Source organism: Sapajus apella, unplaced genomic scaffold, assembly GCF_009761245.1.
Source record: "Sapajus apella isolate SASKATOON/1434 unplaced genomic scaffold, GSC_monkey_1.0 scaffold2, whole genome shotgun sequence".
NCBI classification, from domain to species: domain Eukaryota; kingdom Metazoa; phylum Chordata; class Mammalia; order Primates; family Cebidae; genus Sapajus; species Sapajus apella.
The window spans coordinates 78,282,923-78,300,962 of NW_022436942.1; the positions used below are offsets into that span (position 1 = coordinate 78,282,923).

An 18,040-nucleotide genomic window follows, 5' to 3' on the forward strand; every position below is an offset into this window, starting at 1 on the left:
TTTATTTATTTATTTATTTATTTATTTATTTATTTATTGGGGGGACGGAGTTTCGCTCTTGTTACCCAGGCTGGAGTGCAATGGCGTGATCTCGGCTCACCGCAACCTCTGCCTCCTGGGTTCAGGCAATTCTCCTGCCTCAGCCTCCTGAGTAGCTGGGATTACAGGCACGCGCCACCACGCCCAGGTAATTTTTTGTATTTTTATTAGAGACGGGGTTTCACCGTGTTGACCAGGATGGTCTCGATCTCTTGACCTCGTGATCCACCCGCCTCGGCCTCCCAAAGTGCTGGGATTACAGGCTTGAGCCACCGCGCCCGGCCTTGGTTGCATTTTTATATCCACTCTCCCCCTTTAGCTGCAAGCCTTTTTAAGTTCTCTCTGTTATTACTAACTACCACTCATAGATGAAAGCAAGTGTCTAAATTCCCTACAACTCTGCCTCTGTTATGGGTGTCTTTCTCTCTGTCTTTCATCTGTCCCTGTGCCAGATTTTAAGCTCTTTCTTGGGCTCTTTAAGGTCTGCTCTTATTTACATTTAATCTGTTAAACTCTTCTGTGCTAGTGACTTAAACATCCGCTCTAAAGTCAGGGTTGATCTTTCAGGTTATTAGAGCTGGCTTATAATAATGATGGAGGTGAATACAGTAACGGCAACAGCTAGCACATGTACTGCCTACTGTGTACCAGACACTGTTCCAAGCACTTTACATGTGTTTATTTCAGTCATTCAACCTTATGAGGTAGGTACTACTTTCTCCTAAACTTAAGGGAAGAACCTAAGACACAGACTGTGGTCACACAATACAGTAACTGATAGAGAAGAGCCTATGTTCTTTTTAGACCTTGAGTTTTCCACAGGAACTATGTCTTATTTATCTCTCTATCCCCAGTTCAAAGCATAGTAGTGTTGCATCCATGTTGGAGTTGGAACAAAGTGTCTGGCCATCAAGTTAACACAGAGGATTGTGTCATTTTGGTTAAGAAAAAAAAAAAAGCTCCAATTGTGAGTACAATGTAGTGTATTGGTAATATCTGGGGCCTGTTTTATTATGAGTCCTCATATAATATTTAAAAATTAAAAGATATATTCTGACTTCTGAAATGTTTTTTTTTTGTGTTTTTTTTTTTTTTTTTTTTGAGACGGAGTTTTGCTCTTGTTACCCAGGCTGGAGTGCAATGGCGTGATCTCGGCTCACCGCAACCTCCACCTCCTGGGTTCAGGCAATTCTCCTGCCTCAGCCTCCTGAGTAGCTGGGATTACAGGCACGCGCCACCATGCCCAGCTAATGTTTTGTATTTTTAGTAGAGACGGGGTTTCACCGTGTTGACCAGGATGGTCTCGATCTCTTGACCTCGTGATCCACCCGCCTCGGCCTCCCAAAGTGCTGGGATTACAGGCTTGAGCCACCGCGCCCGCTGAAATGTTTTTAATAACCAGCAGTAAGGATCTGACAGTGAATAATAGTCCTTTTCCAGAAACAAAGGCAGCATTAACATTTGTCCTTTTTTCATTTTCAATTAAAGCTTGTACTGCTGTGCTGGTCTTTGATGCTGAGGGATTACGTTTCTGATAGTGACTGAAAGGATAATAACAAAACTTTTATTGTGCTCTAATTTAGATATTAGTTCAAATAAAATTAAACATGCCCCTATATAGTGGGTATATACCTTCTTGATGTCACATAGTGGCTTTTATACATGCCTCCTATAAACAGTATGTCCAGTAAAGCACTGACTTTATTAGGCATTCCTCACATGATTAATAACATTGTTAGGGGCATCAGACCTTCCTCATTCCAGGGGATGAGTTTTTGTCATCCCTGGAAATCATCCAATATGTGACTATTTGTTTTGACTTAAAAAGGGGTAATGAACTGGAAAGAAACTGAAATGGGAGTCAGGAGCTAACAAGTTCTGTGATCTTGGGCAGGAACCTTCACTCAAATTATATCTTCATGGGCCTAACTTTGTTGACCCATGCCTCAGTTTCATCACCTGCAAAATTAGGGCTTTGAAAAAGATTACCTCTGAAGCTTCAACTCTCAAATTGCATGTTTTCCTTTGAGCTAAAGCCAATATTCTATTTGGAATTTTCAGTTTATCATAAATAATTATAGCTATAGTGTATTACATATTTGATCTGTGCTAAACATTTCTTATACATTATTTCATTTTAATGCTAGCATAACTTGAAAGGTATTTTTTTGCATCACCTGATCTTTCAGATGAGGAAACTGAGGTATAGAGTGGTTAGATAATTTTCTCAAGTTCATACAGCTATGTACTTTGTCTGTTCTTAAGATAATTCCTGTATTCTGCCTTGAGTTATTTGTGTACGTCTCAAATCACCTGCCAGTTTATACAAATATTTTGTGCTTTTATTGGCTGCTTCATAAGGCTTCATCTCATCTTCAGCTACTTAAGAATGAAGATTGTGTCTCATACTTTATATCTCTCACAGGAACATGAAACTTTGTGCATTTTCAAAATTGAAGGTCTTAAAAAAAAAAAAAAAAGCAAATGACACCTTTCCTCCCTCAATCTTTCTAAGCTTACACTTTCTTAATTTGTTATGATTATTGTATCACTCGCCCCAGCCTCATTATTATTAAAATTCCTGATCTTTGTTTGATGTTACCAACACAATTTTTTTCTTTCACCTTTCTCCTTAGGTTGATGTCTTATGAATTTACCTTTTTTTTTTTTTTTTTTTCCAAGAGACAGAGGTCTTGCTGTGTTACCGAGGCTGGAGTATAGTAGCTATTTGCAGGCATGATCATAGCTTGCGGTAGCCTTGAACTCTTAGTCTTTATTTCTCCTGATTATTAAGATAATACAACCTCCAGCCAAAAGCATGCCAAATGAATCAATAGTTTGATGGAAAAATAAATATTTTGCATCAACAAATGAGATAGACCAGGCACGGTGGCTCATGCCTACAATGCCAACACTTTGAGAGGCTGAGGCACACAGATCACTTGAGCCCAGGAGTTTGAGACCAGCCTGGCCAACATGATGAAACCCTGTCTCTACGAAAAACAAACAAACAAACAAACAAAGATTAGCCTAGTGTGGTTGCATGTTCCTGTAGTCCCAGCTACTTGTGGGCCTGAGGTGGGAGGACCACCTGTGACTGGGGAGGTCAAGGCTGCTGTGAGCCATGATCACGACACTGCACTCCAGTGTGGCAACAGGGTGGAACCCTGTCTCAGGGAAAAAAAAAAAAAAAAAGGTAATATATATTTCAGTAGAATATTCAAACATTATTTTTGTTTGCTTGTTTTTGGGTTTTTTGGGGGGCGTTTTTGATTTTTTATTTATTTATTTTTATTTTTGGAGACAGAGTCTTACGCTGTCGCCCAGGGTGGAGTGCAATGGTGTGATCTCTGCTCACTGCAACCTCCACTGCATGGTTCAAGTGATTGTCCTGCCGCAGCCTCCTGAGTAGCTTGGATTACAGGCATGTGCCACTATGCCTGGCTAATTTTTGTATTTTTGGTAGAGACAGGATTTCACTATGTTGGCCAGGATTATCTTGAACTCCTGACCCCAGGTGATCCTCCCACCTTAGCCTCCCAGAGTGCTGGGATTATAGGTGTGATTGCCTGGCCTCCAACATTATTTAAAAAGTAATTTTTAAATATTATTTATAATAATAGATATTGATTAAAAAGTAATTTATCCAAAGTAAAAATTTGCCAGGAATCTCACCCCCCAGAGGTGATATTACTAATGACATTTTGAAGAATAGCCATACAAGCTTTCTTCTATGCATGTATACATGTAAATAAATATATGCACATAATTGCATATAAGTGGGATCAAACGTGCTTTTTTTTTTTTTTTTTTAAACTTAGCATTACATTGTTGAAGCCTTTCCATGTTGGGGTAGATGTGTATAGCATTTTCATTGCACTGTTACACCATAATGTTTTTAATCCAGTCTGCTAACGGTGAACATTTAGGTTGCCTCCAGTTTTTCACCATCAGAAACGTTGAACATCCCTGTACACACATCTTGGCCACAGGGTGGGTTTCATATGCTGCATCTCATGTCTGGACTAAGGTAGCATTAGTAAGGTAGCACAGCAGATGCCCAAAGCCACAGCCATTCTCACATAGCCACATAAAGGTACAGGAACCCAGAAACTCAGTGTGGGCTATGTGGGTAAACATCTGCCTTCTCAGGCTTCAAACTTTGGGTTGTTCAGAGAACAGATACTTGTTAAACACAATAACAAGCTTGAACAATATGAAGCTTCAGTTTGTTAAAATCTCATATTTTTCACCTGAACAAATTGTTAAGTATTCATTTCTGTGTTTGCTTTCGTTTGGTAGCAAAGTAATGCTATGCAAGCTCTAAAGAAGATGCCCTATTTTAAAAAATGAAAGTAGAAGTTGAAAGGAAAATGGACTTATTCTAATAAGAAAACGTAAATCATTAATTCTCCAAATATGCATTGAATACCAATGATGTGCTAAATAAATATCCTGAATGCTTGAGCTCAAAGTGTAGCAGGGAAGAAATTAAGGTAATAAAATAAGTTTCAAACTAATTGAAGCCTAGGATGAGAGACCAGGAAAAGAAAATGTTTTCCTATTAATATATATTTGCAAACATGGGGATTCTGCTAAGTCTAAGTTTTGTTTTAGTTTCTTCTCCTTCTTTAGCCTTTCACTGTCAAGTGCATTGCTGTTAAAATTATAGATCCTTGATTTTTTTGTAGTTCATAAACATGATGATTGGGCTTTCACATTTGTTTTAAGATGTGCCTTCCTCAAACCTTATTATGTTGTCAGCACATTACCTGTCTGATGTGGGGGGAAAAATTATAGTTCTTTGTTTCTTGTGATTTGCTTTTTCATTTTTTCCCTTTCTCCCTAAATTGGTATCTTATTTGGTTGCCTATCCCTTACTCTGTAACCAAGGCATCTCTTCTGGGCCTCAGTTTCCTCATCTGTGTAATGAAGGAGTTCAAATAACTGATTCTCTTTTATTTTGGGAAGGTCCATCTCTGACATTGTTGAAATCTAAGATGGTGCCAGATCTGTCTTCTCTGTTTTATCCCCAGCACCTAGGATAAATCTAGTCATACAGAAAGGCTTATTAAACTTTTGTTGATGTTTATTTTAAATTTGTGGTCTGTGTGTCTACTCTAGTTTCTTGGAGATTTTTTTCTTGTTTTCATTTCATTCTGTAGTTACCTACTGTACATTTAAACTTTTATTTCTCAAGGACAGTTTGTTTCGGTCTTGAAAGATCCTTCATTCAGTTCAGGCATTTCTTAGCCAGGCACTGGACTAGCTACTGGGAATACAAAAATGAATTAGACATAGTCACTGTCCTTAAAAAGCTTAAAATGAGGTGAAGGACTCAGGATAACTGGCATAAAATGTAATATATCCTCTGCTGGAGTTTGTGCCTGGGGTGCTGAGAACACAAAGGAGGGTTACTCTGGAATGCCTGGGAGCACAGAAAGCTTCTGGGAAGAGGTGATGCTATAGCTAAGTCTAGAAAGAGTTAGTCCTGTGAAAAGTAGGGAAGAAGCCTGTCTATGGAAAGAAGAAAGATAAAAGGGAAAGAATTATTGGAGTTAGAGGATGGCAGGGGACTGGCCTTAGAAGGCTTTTTGTGCCTGTTGGTACCAGGGAACCACTAAAAGATTTCAGCAAGAAAATGTCTTTTCATATTACATTTTTATATGTGTCTTTTTATTTTAAAGAGATCTGCTAATAAGGGTCCTGTTAGTGGTCATTAGGGGAACCAAGTGTTTTCTCTGGAAAGGTCATCTTTTATCTTCTTTTTAAGACCACCTTTCTTAGTCTTTGGTGTTCCACAGTTTCTTTATATCTAGGTATGGATTTCTTTTTATTTATTCTGCTTTGGGTTCTTTTGGGCATCTTGAGTTTGTGAATTGGTGTTTTTCATTGTTAGGAAATTATCAGTCATTATTTCCTCAAGTATTGCCTCTCTCCCATTCACTCTATCCTTTCTGGAACTGCAGTTTAAACTTACGGGGAATATACTAACATAGCTCTTCTATTTTCCATCTTTGTCTCTGTATTGTAGTGTAGATAATTCCTTCTGACTAGTGTTCTAATTTGGTAATTTTCCCTTCAGTTATCACATGTGTTCTTAAACTCTGTCCATTAGGTTAATAAGAAACTGCAAAGCTTTTTTCCCCCAAAGTAGGTTATGCCATTTTACCCTCCCACCAACAATGTTTGGGAATTCCAGTTGTTGGCATTCCCAGCATTTTGTGGTGGTGGTCTTTATAATTGTAGCCTTCCTATGAGTATGTAGTAGTATCTCATTGTGGTTTTAATTTACATTTCCCTGGTCACTAATGATGTGGAGCACTTTTTCATGTGCCTATTGGCCATTCATTTATCTTTGTCTGTGAAGTATGTTCAAATGTTTTACTCATTTAAAAAATTAGGTGTCTTTTTTTTGAGTTGGAGGTTTTCATATATTCTGAATTCATATATTCTGAAAGTACAAAGTCATTCATTTGGGTTTGTCTAATGTTTTGTCAGTTAGATTGAGGCTATGCAGTCTTCCCAAAAATAGCACAAAAGAACAGTTAGGCCCTTCTCAGTACATGAATATAAGTTAGATATACGTGTTATAAACATTATTCCAATCTGAGCTTTATAGATTTATCTTCTTAATGATGTCTTCTAATGCTTAGAAGTCTTTAATTTTGATACTACCCATTGAGTTTTGTGGGGAGGGGGTTTGTTTTTGTTTGAGACAGAATCTGACTGTTGCCCAGGCTAGTGTGCAATGGTATGATCTTGGCTTATTGCAACCTCTGCCTCCTAGGTTCAGGTGATTCTCATACCTCAGCCTCCCAAGTAGCTGGGATTAACAGACATGTGCCACCATGCACAGCTAATTTTTATATTTTTAGTAGAGTCAGGGTTTTTCTATGTTGCCCAGGCTGGTCTTGAACTCCAGGCCTCAAGTGATCTTCCCACCTTGGCCTCCAAAAGTGCTGGGATTACAAGCGTGAGCCACTGCACCTGGTCTGGGTTTTTAATTTTAAGTTATTATTTTTTATTTCTAGATATCTTGGATCTTTTCCCAACCTGAGAACGTTATATTTTACATTTTCCTCTTTCCTGGAGATTTTTTTTTTTTTTTTTTTTGAGACAGTTTCACTCTTGTTGCCCAGCTGCCCGGGCTGGGGTGCAGTGGTGCTATTTCAGTTCACCTCAACCTCCACCTCTTGGGTTCAAGTGATTCTCTTGCTGCAGCCTCCTGAGTAGCTGGGATTACAGACATGTGTCACCACGCCCAGCTAATTTTGTATTTTTAGTAGAGATGAGATTTCTCCATGTTCATCAGGCTGTTCTTGAACTCCCAACCTCTGGTGATCCTCCTGCCTCAGCCTCCCAAATTGCTGGGATTACAGGCATGAGCCACCACACCTGACCAAGATTCCCTCCACCCCACCACAAGACAGAGTCTTGCTCTGTCACCCAGAGCTGGAGTGCAATGGCCTGATCTAGGCTCACTGCAATCTCTGCCTCCTGGGTTCAAGCAATTCTCCTGCCTCAGCCTCTTGAGTACCTGGGATTACAGGCATGCACCACCATGCCTGGCTAATTTTTGTATTTGTAGTAGAGGTGTGGTTTCACCATATTGACCAGGCTGATCTTGAACTCTTGACCTCTTGATTCTCATGCCTTGGCTTCCCAAAGTGCTGGGATTGTAGGCATGAGCCACTGCGCCCAGTGCCCTGGAGATGTTTTTAATCTTTTTATTTCTCTAAACATAGCACAGTTATATAATCTACATCTGATAATATTAGGATCTGAAGTGTTTATGAATCTGTTTCTACCACTTCTTCCTAATGAGTCCTTGTTTCCATGGTGTATGTTTGTTTTTAATTTTTTTCCTATAATCTGCTTGTTTTTATTCGAAAACTATTTATGGAGATTATTTGATCTTTGGATTAATGGTACTGTCCTCCAGAGAGGATTTGCGTCGTCTTCCATTAAGTGTCTTGGGGGCAAAACTAGTTTGGGATTTTTAAAAGTTAGACTTAAAAAGAAGCTACAAAAGCAATATGGATTCTCAGATACTCTTCATCCAGCTCCCCTTAATGTTAACATCTTTTGTAATCATAGTGCAGTTATCAAAACCAGGGAATTAATATTGAGACACTAGTATTAATTAATCTACATACCAGAATTTTGACAATTTCTCCACAAATCTACTTCTTCTGCACCAGGATCTAGTTCAGACTCCCATGTTGTCCTTAATTGTCATGTTTCTTTTCTCTCCTCCAATTTCTGCCAGTTTGTCAGTCTTTTTTTTTTGAGACAGAGTCTTACTGTGTTGCCCAGGCTGGAGTGCAGTGGCACAATCTTGGCTCACTGCAACGTCTGCCTCCCAGATTCAAGCGATTACCTGCCTCAGCCTCCCAAGTAGCTGGGACTACAGGCGCTCGCCACCATGCCTGGCTAATTTTTTTCTACTTTTAGTAGAGATGGGGTTTCACTATGTTGGCCAGGCTGATCTTGAACTCCTGACCTTGTGATCTGCCTGTGTTGGCCTCCCAAAGTGCTGGGATTACAAACATGAGCCACCATGCCTGGCCTTGATTTTCTCCCCTCTCCCCCCTCCACCCTCTCCCCTCTCCCCTTCCCTCCTTCCTTCCCTCTTTCATTCATTTCTGTTTTAATTGATTATGGTTCATTCTGAATGGTCTGTTTCTCTTGAACTTGATACTTTTGAAGACTGTTGATCAATTATCGGGTACAAAGTCATTCATTTGAGTTTGTCTAATGTTTTGTCAGTTAGATTGAGGCTATACAGTCTTCCCAAAAATGGCAGAAAAGTACAGTTGGGCCCTCCTCAGTACATCATATGGAGGACATGTGATATTGTCGTGTCTTTTTACTGGTGATGTTAACTTTGACTGCTTGGTTAAGGTAGCATTTGCCAGGCTCCCCACTGTAAGTGATTTTTTCCTTTGCAATTAATAAATCAATAAATTTATTTTCGAAATGGAGTCTTGCTCTGTTGCCCAGGCTGGAGTCCAGTGGCACAATCTCAGCTCACTGCAACCTTTGTGTCCCAAGTTCAAGTGATTCTCCTGCCTCAGCCTCTCGAGTAGCTGGGACTACAGGCGCCCACCACCACGGCTAGCTAATTTTTATATTTTTAGTAGAGATGGGGTTTCACCCTGTTGGCCAGGCTGGTCTCAACCTCCTGACCTTGTGATCCACCCACCTCAGCCTCCCTAAATCAGTAAATCTTATGAAGAGGTACTTTAAGGATATGAAGATATCCTGTTTCTCATGAAACTTTTGCCCACAAATTTTAACATTCATTCTGTATTCTGTAATCTTGCCTGCAGCAGTTACTGTGATGCTTGCCTAATGATCATTTTCTTTTCTTTTTTGAGGCAGAGTCTTGCTCTGTCACCCAGGCTGGAGTACAGGGCACAGTCTTGTCTCATTGCTACCTCCACCACCCAGGTTCAAGCAATTTTCCTGCCTCAGCCTCCTCAGTAGCTGGAACTACAGGTGCCAGCTACCACAGTCGGCTAAATTTTGTATTTTTAGTAGAGGTGGGGTTTCACCATGTTAGCCAGCTTGGTCTTGAACTCCTGACCTCACATGATCCACCCACCTCAGCTTCCCAAAGTGCTGGGATTATAGGTATGAGCCACCGTAGCCAGCCTGATTATCTATTTTCATCATTTCTTCTACATTTATTCTGTAAAGGAGAACAGCCCTTTCCTGCCCCCTCCCCTGTCTTTTTTTTTAATTCCATTTTAGGTTTTGGGGTACATGTGAAGAACATGCAAGATTATTGCATAGGTACACACATGGCAGTATGATTTGCTGCCTTCCTCCCCATCACCTATATCTGGCATTTCTCCCCATGCTATCTCTCCCCAACTCCCCACCCCCCGCTGTCCCTCCCCTATTTCCCTCCAACAGACAGCAGTGTGTGATGCTCCCCTCCCTGTGTCCATGTGTTCTCATTGTTCAACACCCACCTACGAGTGTGAACATGCGGTGTTGGATTTTCTGTTCTTGTGTCAGTTTGCTGAGAATGATGGTTTCCGGTTTCATCCATGTCCCTACAAAGGACATGAACTCATCGTTTTTGATGGCTGCATAATATTCCATGGTGTATATGTGCCACATTTTCCCTGTCCAGTCTATCATTGATGGACATTTGGGTTGGTTCCAGGGCTTTGCTATTGTAAACTGTGCTGCAGTGAACATTTATGTGCATGTGTCCTGATAGTAGAACGATTTATAATCCTTTGGGTATATACCCAGTAATGGGATTGCTGGGTCAAATGGAATTTCTATTTCTAGGTCCTTGAGGAATCGCCGCACTGTCTTCCACAATGGTTGAACTAATTTACACTCCCACCAACAGTGTAAATGTGTTCCTATTTCTCCACATCCTCTCCAGCACCCGTTGTCTCCAGATTTTTTAATGATCACCATTCTTGCATGAGATTCTATCTCAATGTAGTTTTGATTTGCATTTCTCTAATGACCAGTGATGATGAGCATTTTTTCACATGTTTGTTGACCTCGTGTATGTCTTCTTTTGTAAAGTGTCTGTTCATATCCTTCGCCCACTTTTGAATGGGCTTGTTTGTTTTTTTCTTGTAAATTTGTTTTAGTTCTTTGTAGATTCTGGATATCAGCCTTTTGTCAGATGGGTAGACTGCAAAAATTTTTTCTCATTCTGTTGGTTGCTGATTCATTCTAATGACTGTTTCTTTTGCTGTGCAGAAGCTGTGGAGTTTGATTAGGTCCCATTTGTCTATTTTGGCTTTTGTTGCCAATGCTTTTGGTGTTTTGGTCATGAAGTCCTTGCCTACACCTATGTCCTGAATGGTTTTTTCTAGATTTTCTTCTAGGGTTTTTATGGTGTTAGGTCTTGTTTAAGTCTTTAATCCATCTGGAGTTAATTTTAGTGTAAGGTGTCAGGAAGGGGTCCAGTTTCTGCTTTCTGCACATGGCTAGCCAGTTTTCCCAACACCATTTATTAAACAGGGAATCGTTTCCCCATTGCTTGTTTTTGTCAGGTTTGTCAAAGATCAGATGGTTGTAGATGTGTTGTGTTGCCTCCGAGGCCTCTGTTTTGTTCCATTGGTCTAATCTCTGTTTTAGTACCAGTACCGTGCTGTTTTGATTACTGTAGCCTTGTAGGATAGTTTGAAGTCTGGTAGTGTGATGCCTCCTGCTTTGTTCTTTTTGCTTAGAATTGACTTGGCTATGCAGGCTCTCTTTTGGTTCCATATGAAGTTTAAGGTGGTTTTTTCCAGTTCTGTGAAGAAGGTCATAGGTAGCTTGATGGAGATAGCATTGAATCTGTAAATTACTTTGGGCAGTATGGCCATTTTCACGATACTGATTCTTCCTAACCATGAACATGGAACGTTTCTCCATCTGTTTGTGTCCTCTCTTATTTTGTTGAGCAGTGGTTTGTGGTTCTCCTTGAAGAGGCCCTTTATGTTCTTTGTTAGTTATATTCCTAGGTATTTTATTCTCTTTGTAGCAATTGTGAATGGCAGTTCGTTCTTGATTTGGCTCTCTTTAAGTCTGTTATTGGTGTATAGGGATGCTTATGATTTTTGCACATTGATTTTGTATCCTGAGACTTTGCTGAAGTTGCTTATCAGTTTCAGGAGATTTTGGGCCGAGACGATGGGTTCTGCTAGATATACAATCATGTCATCTGCAAATAGAGACAATTTGACGTCCTCCTTTCCTATTTGTATGCCCTTTATTTCGTTTTCTTGCCTGATTGCTCTGACTAGAACTTCCAGTACTATATTGAATAGGAGTGGTGAGAGAGGGCATCCTTATCTAGTGCCAGATTTCAAAGGGAATGCTTCCAGTTTTTGCCCATTCAGTATGATATTGGCTGTTGGTTTGTCATAAATAGCTTTTATTATTTTGAGATACATTCCATCAATACCTAGTTTATTGAGGGTTTTTAGCATAAAGGGCTGTTGAATTTTGTCAAAGGCCTTCTCTGCATCAGTTGAGATAATCATGTGGTTTTTGTCTTTGGTTCTGTTTATGTGGTGAATTATGTTTATAGACTTGCCTATGTTGAAACAGCCTTGCATCCCTGGGATGAATCCTACTTGATCATGGTGGATAAGCTTTTCGATGTGCTGTTGCAATCAGTTTTCCAGTATTTTATTGAAGATTTTTGCCTCTGTGTTCATCATTGATATTGGCCTGAAGTTTTCTTTTCTTGCTGAGTTTCTGCTGGGTTTTGGTATCAGGATGATATTGGTCTCATAAAATGATTTGGGAAGGATTCCCTCTTTTTGGATTGTTTGGAATAGTTTCAGAAGGAATGGTACCAGCTCCTCTTTGTATGTCTCGTAGAATTCGGCTGTGAACCCGTCTGGACCTGGGCTTTTTTTGGGCGGTAAGCTCTTAATTGCTGCCTCAACTTCAGACCTTGTTATGGGTCTGTTCAGGGTTTCGGCTTCTTCCTGGTTTAGGCTTGGGAGGAGGCAAGTGTCCAGGAATTTATCCATTTCTTCCAGGTTTATTAGTTTATGTGCATAGAGTTGTTTGTAATAATCTCTGATGATGGTTTGAATTTCTGTGGAATCTGTGATGATATGCCTTTATCGTTTTCTATTGCATCTATTTGATTATTCTCTCTTTTCTTTTTTATTAGTCTGGCTAGTGGTCTATTTTGTTGATCTTTTCGAAAAACCAGCTCCTGGATTTATTGATTTTTTGAAGGGTTTTTTGTGTCTCTATCTCCTTCAATTCTGCTCTGATCTTAGTTATTTCTTGTCTTCTGCTGGGTTTTGAGTTTTTTTGATCTTGCTCCTCTACCTCTTTCAATTTTGACAATAGGGTGTCAATTTTAGATCGCTTCCTGCTTCTCATGTGGGCATTTATTGCTATATATTTTCCTCTAGAGACTGCTTTAAATGTGTCCCAGAGAGTCTGGTATACTGTGTCTTCGTTCTCGCTGGTTTCAAAGAACATCTTTGTTTCTGCCGTCATTTCGTTGTTTATCGAGTCAACATTCAAGAGCCAGTTGTTCGGTTTCCATGAAGCTGTGCTGTTCTGAGTTAGTTTCTGAATTCTGAGTTCTAACTTGATTGCACTGTGGTCTGAGAGACTGTTTGTTATGATTTCCGTTCTTTTGCATTTGCTGAGGAGTGATTTACTTCCAATTATGTGGTCAATTTTAGAGTAGGTGCAATGTGGTGCTGAGAAGAATGTATATTCTGTGGATTTGGGGTGGAGAGTTCTGTAAATGTCTATTAGGTTTGCTTGCTCCAGGTCTGAGTTCAAGTCCTGGATATCCTTGTTAATTTTCTGTCTCGTTGATCTGTCTAATATTGACAATGGGATGTTAAAGTCTCCCACTATGATTGTGTGGGAGTCTAAGTCTCTTTGTAAGTCATTAAGAACTTGCCTTATGTATCTGGGTGCTCCTGTATTGGGTGCGTATATATTTAGGATCGTTAGCTCTTCTTGTTGCATTGATCCTTTTACCATTATGTAATGTCCTTTTTTGTCTCTTTTGATCTTTGTTGGTTTAAAGTCTATTTTATCAGAGACGAGAATTGTAACTCTTGCTTTTTTTGCTCTCCATTTGCTTGGCAAATCTTCCTCCATCCCTTTATTTTGAGCCTTTGTGTATCCTTGCATGTGAGATGGGTTTCCTGGATATAGCACCGCTGGGTTTTGGCTTTTTATCCAATTTGCCAGTCTGTGTCTTTTGATTGGGGCATTTAGCCCATTTACATTTAGGGTTAATATTATGTGTGAATTTGATCCTGCCATTTTGATGCTAGCTGGCTGTTTTGCCCATTAGTTGATGCGCTTTCTTCATTGTGTTGATGTTCTTTACCATTTGGTATGTTTTTGGAGTGGCTGGTACTGGTTGTTCCTTTCTATGTTTAGTGCCTCTTTAAGGAGCTCTTGTAAAGCAGGCCTGGTGGTGATGAAATCTCTGAGTACTTGCTTGTTCACAAAGGATTTTATTTTTCCTTCACTTATGAAGCTTAGTTTGGCTGGATATGAAATTCTGGGTTGAAAGTTCTTTTCTTTAAGGATGTTGAATATTGGCCCCCACTCTCTTCTGGCTTGTAGGATTTCTGCTGAGAGATCTGCTGTGAGTCTGATGGGCTTCCCTTTGTGGGTAACCCGACCTTTCTCTCTGGCTGCCCTTAGCATTTTCTCCTTCATTTCAACCCTGGTGAATCTAACAATTATGTGCCTTGGGGTTGCTCTTCTTGAGGCATATCTTTGTGGTGTTCTCTGTATTTTCTGGACTTGAATATTGGCCTACCTTGCTAGGCTGGGGAAGTTTTCCTGGATAATATCCAGGAAGAGTATTTTCCAGCTTGGATTCATTCTCTTTGTCACATTCAGGTACCCCTATCAAATGTAGATTAGGTCTTTTCACATATTCCCATATTTCTTGGAGACTGTGTTCATTTCTTTTTACCCTTTTTTCTCTTATCTTGCCTTCTCGTTTTATTTCATTGTGTTGATCTTCAACCTCTGATATCCATTCTTTTGCTTGGTCAGTTTGGCTGTTGAAACTTGTGTATGCTTCACGAAGTTTTCGTGTTGTGTTTTTCAGCTCCATCAATTCACTTATATTCCTCTCTAAGTTGTTTATTCTGTTAGCATTTTGTCAAATCCTTTTTCAGCGTTCTTAGTTTCTTTGCATTGGGTTAGAACATATTCTTTTAACTCACAGAAGTTTCTTATTACCCACCTTCTGAAGCGTGATTCTGTCAATTCATCACACTCATTCTCCATCTAGCCTTGTTCCCTTGCTGGTGAAGAGTTGTGATCCCTTGTAGGAGGCGAAGCGTTCTGGTTTCGGATGTTTTCATCCTTTTTGCGCTGGTTTCTTCCCATCTTTGTGGATTTATCCACCTGTCGTCTTTGTAGTTGTTGATTTTCAGATTGGGTCTCTGAGTGGACGTCCAGTTTGTTGATGATGAAGTTACTTCTTTTTGTTTCTTAGTTTTCCTTCTAACAGTCTGGCTCCTCTGCTGTAGGACTGCTTGCCTTGGGGATCACCTGCAGCAGCTGCAGAACATTAAGGGTTGCTGCCAGTTTCTTCTTCTGCTATCTTTGTCCCAGAAGGATACCCACCAGATGTCAGTCTGAGCTCTCCTTTATGAGGTGACTCTTTGGATATACGGGGGTCAGGGAGCTGCTTGAGGAGACAGCCTGTCCTTTATAGGAGCTCAAGTGCTGAGCTGTGAGCAGCTCTGTTGTTCATTCAGAGCTGCTGGGCAGGTACATTTAAGTCTGCTACAGCAGAACTCATAAATGCCCCCCTTTTTTCCCCCCCAGGTGCTCTGTCCTGGGGAGTTAGGGCTTTATTTATGAGTTTCTGTTGTGCTGCTGCCTTTTTTCAGGGCTGCCCTGCCCAGAAAGGAGGCAGCCTAGTCACTGTCTGCCCGCAGAGGCTTTGCTGAGCTGCTGTGGGCTCCGCCTAGCTGCTGTGTAAACTTCCCTGTAGTCCTGTTTATATGGGTGTAGTTAGAACTGCCTTGGCAGTGGCGCCTCACCTCTATAATGGTGGACTGTCTCTGTAATGGTGGGCTGCCTCAGCAATGGCAAACTACCTCCGTAGTGGTGGACTGCCTCAGTAATGGCAGACGCCCCTCCCCCACAGAGCTGGACCATCCCGGATTCAGCTGTGCTTGCTGTGAAACTCTCAATCCAGAGCATTTCCCATTGCTGTTTTTTTGTGGGAGTGGGACCAGCTGAGCCTGATCACCTGGCTCCCTGCCTCAGAGCCTTTTTTTTTTTTTTTTTTTTTTTTTTTTTTTTTCAGTTGAACGGTGGACTATCTCCCAGGTGTTCCAGTCGCCTGTTGAAAAGGTGCCGGGATCTGTGTGATTTCCCGTGTGGTAACCCACTGCGCCAGCTGAAACAGCAGCGCTGAGATTCCTGGCGCTTTTTTGCCCTGGAATCTCCTGGCCTGGCTCCCTGTTTCAGTCCCCTCTTTAATCAGATGAATGAGCGACTCTGCCTTCCCAGAGCTCCAATTGCCAGCTAAAACGGTGCCCAGACTTGTGTATTTTGTACGGAGAACCACTGTGCCGGGGCGCTGGCAAAACAGCCACGCCAGCCAAAACAGCTGCACTGACGACCCGTGGGGCTCCTCCACCTGGGAATCTCCTGGTCCGTGGGCAATAAAAATCCGTCTGGAAGTGCAGCGTCCACTCACCCTCCATGCTTTCACTGGGAGCTGCAATCCTGAGCTGCTCCTAATTGGCCATCTTGGATCCTCCCCTGTTTGTTTATTGAATTGTTTATCAGTGTAGACTCATGAATATTTATCCTATGTGTTATAGTCCCTTACCATCATTATTTGTTTATTGTTTAAACAGTCCTTGCCTTAGCCATTGGGAGCTCCTTCAGATTGACTCCTGTGTCAACCATCATGTTTTTCATGTTCCACCATTATTTTCTGAGTACTTTCTTACTTTCTAGTACCATGAGATATTCCAGCCTCATCTGTGTTTTTCCTGCCCCAAACCTGAAACTAGCCTTTTCTCCAAGGAGCCTTAGTTCATTTATTAGGGAATGACATAGGGAAACCAAGATTTGAGCACTAGGGTGTATGTATTGCTACTAGAGTGTCATTATATTTTGGCCCTCTCAGAGGACAGAGCTAGGGAATAAGTATATGTATGCTCATAAACACACCCATAAACACGTGTGTTTATCAGACTCCTCATTTGTGTCTATACATTAAAAATCGTAAGGCTGGGTATGGTGGCTCACACTTGTAGTCCCAGCACTTTGGGGAGCTGAGGTGGGCGGATCACCTGAGGTCAGGAGTTCCAAGACCAACCTGACCAACATATGGTGAAACCCCATCTCTACTGAAAAAAAAAAAAACCTTAGCCAGGCATGGTGGCAGGCACCTAATCCCACCTATTTGAGAGGCTAAGGTAGGAGAATTGCTTGAACCCGGGAGGTGGAGGTTACAATGAGCTGAGATTTCACCAGTGCACTCCAGCCTGGGTAATAAGAGTGAAACTCCCTCTCAAAAAAAAAAAAAAAAAGATGGCTGCAGTGGCTCACGCCTATAATCCCAGCACTTTGGGTGGCCAAGGTGGGTGGAATCATATGAGGTTAGGAGTTCGAGACCAGCCTGACCAACATGGAGAAACCCTGTCTCTACTAAAAATATAAAAGTAGCCAGGTATGGTGGCACACGCCTGTAATCCCAGCTACTCGGGAGGCTGAGGCAGGAGAATTGCTTGAACCCGGGAGGTGGAGGTTGCAGTGAACTGAGATTACACCATTGAACTCCAGCCTGGGCAACGGGGCGAAACTTCATCTCAAAAAAACAAAAAAAATGTAAATTCATGCTGATATTTCTTTCTTTCTTTCTTTTTTTGAGACAGAGTCTTGCTCTGTTGCCCAGGCTGGTGTGCAGTGGTGCAATCTTGGCTCACTGCAAACCTCTACCTCCCAGGTTCAAGCAGTTCTCCTGCCTTAGCCACCTGAGTAGCTGAGACCACAGGTGTGTACCACTACACTTGGCTAATTTTTTTGCTCTTTTATTAGAGATAGAGTTTCGCCACATTGGCCAGACTGGTCTTGAGCTCCTAAACTCAAGTGATCTACCCACCTCAGCCTCCCAAAGTGCTGGGATTACAGGTGTAAGCCACCTGGCCAGGTTTTCTTTTCTAAAGAATATTCATCTATCTTGCTGACACAGTAAGGTTGTCCAGTCTACTTCTACACAGGTAAGTTCTTCTACCACTACGCCAGTGACATGTCTTCATCAATGCATTATAATTGCAAAATATGGGGAAATCCCATGTGCCTAATAATAAGGGAATGGTAAAGGAAATACTTGATGGAATATTACACAGTCATATAAAATGAGGATAAATAATTAATAGGCTGGGCGTGATGGCTCACACCTGTAATCCCAGCACTTTGGGAGGCTGAGGCAGGCACAGCTGAGGTCAAGAGTTCGAGACCAGCCTGGCCAACATGGTGAAACTCCATG

At 41.2% G+C, this 18,040-nt stretch overlaps 1 protein-coding gene and 1 non-coding gene across 8 annotated transcripts in view; both read left to right on the plus strand.

Moving 5' to 3' along the window:
• The window catches only part of BICDL1 (BICD family like cargo adaptor 1), a 107,622-nt gene that overhangs the window by 53,376 nt on the left and 36,206 nt on the right, over window positions 1-18,040 (plus strand). The window lies entirely within an intron of this gene.
• Window positions 4,719-4,821, plus strand: LOC116528141. The gene has a single exon (XR_004258877.1). It is a non-coding gene; the product is annotated as a small nucleolar RNA U13 (small nucleolar RNA).